The 3,692-nt window shown below is 36.9% G+C and overlaps 1 protein-coding gene across 1 annotated transcript in view; it reads left to right on the top strand.

The window, feature by feature from the left end:
* Positions 1-3,692, top strand: part of si:ch211-51c14.1 (protein kinase C and casein kinase substrate in neurons protein 3) — a 19,800-nt gene that overhangs the window by 6,226 nt on the left and 9,882 nt on the right. The window lies entirely within an intron of this gene.

Genomic DNA, 3,692 nt, shown 5'->3' with positions numbered 1-3,692 from the left:
GTGTGTGTGTGTGTGTGTGTGTGTGTGTGTGTGAGTGCGTGTGCGTGTAGTACAGTGTATTGGTTGATTAATGTGGCTCCTCCCACTTTTGTTGTAAAAAGTTGAGGATGTATGTTGTCGGTTGCCTTAATTGGATGTGTTATTGTTTATTTTTGTTAATTTTCTGACCATGTATTTGGACACGCATGTCCTGTTGCATTCACCACAGTGGGCTGCAGCACCCTCACCACCCCTGCTTCTTACAGCCTTGTTGATGAGGATATTCTCTCTTGTGTTTTTCGCTGTTAAAGAAACAAAGCTCACGTCATGAGTTTGTTTTTTAAAGTCGTCGTTGTAAGTCTGGATCAAGTCATGAGGAAACTTTCACCACGTGGCCCACTTTGACCCGCCCCACATGACGCCTCCTGCTGCTCACTTCCTGTCTGCAACATCCTGAGGGCTGCTTGTCATTAATCTGCTCTTTCCCTTCGCTGCTCATAAATGTTAGCGGCTCTGTTTGCAGAGTTTGTTTAGGCCACAATCAGATGAGGAAAGTGGAGAAATTTGACTCTGAAACAGGAGAAAACTGAAAGAAAGAAACTTGATGCGTCGACACAAATCATCACGTACAGCAGATCAAACTCTAAATCTTCTACATTCGGTTTTTCTTTTTTTACATCGGCCTCAGATACTGTCCAGCTACAGCTACAGCTACAGTGCTGCCGCTGGCCTCAAACTGGATTCCTCAGCTGTTTCTGTTTAACTCACAGACAAGAAAGGAGAGGCGGTAAAAACCACAAGAGAGGCAGAAAGAAAGAAAGAGAGGAGCGAGAGCTGATGAGAAGGACCCCTACTGGTTCTGAGAAAAGCAGCAAAAACAAATTTATTTAAAAAAAAAACCCACGTTGATGCTCTGATTGTTTTATAAAAGTTGTTTTTTAACAATAACTCTCTCCAACAGCTCAAATAAACATTTCATTCATATTTTCATGATAACGTTGGAGCCACGAAGCAGCCGAAGCTTTCAGAGCGATTACACGTTCTGTGAAAACAGTGTGAACGATTTATTAACCTTTATCTTATCAGACAAATCCCAATGAAATCACAGATTAGTTTGGCAAGAGGAGCACCTGAAGAATGATCAGCTGAAGAAGCTAAAACTGAGTTGCTAAAGCTAAAGGAGCCAGAATATAGGCTGAATAAACCAGAACAGCTAAAACTAAAAACAATGTTAAATTTAGCAAAGCTAAAATGAGCAAAACATTTCTTAATATGGGCAAAACTGTAGCTAAACGTAGCAGAAATGCAAAAGCTTAAATTAGCAAAAAAAAGCTAAAATTACCTAGACTGTAGCTAAAAGCTAATAAGGTCAGAGTGGTGGTTAAAGGCTAAAAAAAAACAATAGAATGAAAGCTAAAAGATAGCTAAAAAGATCAAATTAACTAAAATGTAGCTAAAAGTAGCAAAATGCTAAAGCTTAAATTAGCAAAAATAAAGCTAAAAATACTGAGACTGTGGCTGAAAGCTAATGAGATCAGAATGCTATAAGAGCTTAAGAAAAAGTTAATGAGGTCAGAATGGTACATAAAAGCTAAAAAACAATAGAAAGAAAGCTAAAAGGTAGCTAAAAATATATAAAACTGGCCAAAATGTAGCTACAGGTAGCAAAAATTCGGAAAAGGTAGCTAAAATTACTGAGACTGTGGCTATAAGCTAATAAAGTCAGAATAGTACAAAAAATCTAAAAATAAAAAGTAGAATTAAGGCTAAAAGGTAGACAAAAAAGTAATAAAATTAGCTAAAATGTAGCTGTCCTGATTTGAGCTGCTGTAATGTGCAAATTTCCCCACAGTGGGATCAATAAAGTTTTATCTTATCTTATCTTAAAAGTAGCAAAAACGTTAAAGCGAAAATTAGCAAAAAAAAAAAACAAAAACTAAAATTACTGAGACTGTGGCTAAAATATAGTAAGGTCAGAATGCTATAAAAGCTAAAAAAAGCTAATGAGGTCTGAATGGTATAAAGCTAAAAAAAAACAATAGAAAGAAAGCTAAATGGTAGCTAAAAAGATAAACATTGGCCGAAATATAGCTAAAAGTAGTAAAAATGGTAAAGCGTAAATTAGGAAAAAGTATAAAATTGACTGAGACTGTGGCTATAAGCTAATAAAGTCAGAATAGTACATAAAATCTAAAAGAAATAGTAGAGTAATGTAAGTCTAAAAGTTAGCCAAAAGAATAATAAAATTAGCTAAAATGTAGCCAAAAGTAGCATAAATGTTAAAGCATAAATTAGCAAAAAAAAGTAGCTAAAATTACTGAAAAAGATTTTAAAAACTGAAATATTTAGAAAAGTACCAAAGTCACAACAAATAAAATCTCATTTATCTGAATGATTTGATATTTAAAGTTTAGTATTTAGTAAAACTACACAATCTATATAGAAAGCTAAATATAAACTATTAATATTTTTATGAAAATATCCAAAAATACTTGATTCTTCAGGAAGACCTGAAGAAGAAAACTATTCGAATAAAACCTCTTTTTTTAGGATTTTTATGTAGAGAATTATTTGATTTGAGAAATCTCAAAAGGTCACAGAATAAACATCTAGAATTAACTTTTAGATTCAATCCAGTTCAAGATGGCTGCCACTGGTCATCCCCATTATCCACTGCAGAGATGGCTGTAACTCTCAGTTTCACTGTGTGGGAGTAACAACACACTAATTGTGACAACTTGTGATATAACTGAAGATTGTGCTTCATGTATTTAAGGTTTGACTCAAATCCATTCAGCTTTTATTTTAGTTTTAAACTCAGGTGTTGAAAGCGGCGGGCAGTATGCATGGTTTTTATTAGAAATGCCAGGYCTTTAAATCCTAAGAGCTGACAAAGACAATAAAACTGAAGAAGTAAGACGACCTGAGGATTAACGAGCAGTGAAAAAACCTCACATTTAACATGTCCTGCACTGCTTTGTGCCAACGTGTCCAACAGCTGAGTGATGAGGAACATCTGCCTGAGAAGATTCCGCTCACGTTTCGTACTCGCAGTGCGTCGCCTCACATGATTTCACAAAGCGTGACGAGTCCGAGGCGTGTTTTTCACCCAGCTGTCTGCACGTGTCACACGCTGAGGAGACGACCTGGAGCTGACGGGCAGCTGCTGCCAGGAAAATACCAGAGCTTTCCAAACTCCACATCTATACAGACTGGCTTTAGACCTGTTGTTCTGCTGTCCCCCTGTCCTCGTGTCCCCCTGTCCTCGTGTCCCCCTGTCCTCGTGTCCCCCTGTCCTCGTGTCCCCCTGTCCTCGTGTCCCCCTGTCCTCATGTCCTCGATGTTCTAAAGCAGCCACGCCCCACAGAGCTGCTGCCAGTCAACAAGTTACCACAAGAAACTTAAAGCGCTCTGAGGGCTGCAGAGATATGAGCTCATATCTCCTCATAAGAACCTAAAAAACAACTCCTGCAGCAGTTTTAGTAAAAATCATTAAAATATAAAACAGCAAATACWTTTCTTTTAGATTTTATTAATAATTACTAATATTAACAATAATGYCCTCACTTTAACGTTTACTTGTAGCTGCGTGGTGGGGCAGTGGTATGGGGTGCTGTTTGTAAAGTTCACACAGTCAAACATTACCACCAATATTTTTGTTTTATTTATCATTTTATAAGAAAAAAAAGAACAGATTTATTTTTCAAAGTCAG

This window comes from Austrofundulus limnaeus, unplaced genomic scaffold (genome assembly GCF_001266775.1).
Source record: "Austrofundulus limnaeus strain Quisiro unplaced genomic scaffold, Austrofundulus_limnaeus-1.0 Scaffold67, whole genome shotgun sequence".
In the NCBI taxonomy this organism is placed as follows: Eukaryota; Metazoa; Chordata; class Actinopteri; order Cyprinodontiformes; family Rivulidae; genus Austrofundulus; species Austrofundulus limnaeus.
This window is presented reverse-complemented; position numbering and strand designations above follow the sequence as displayed.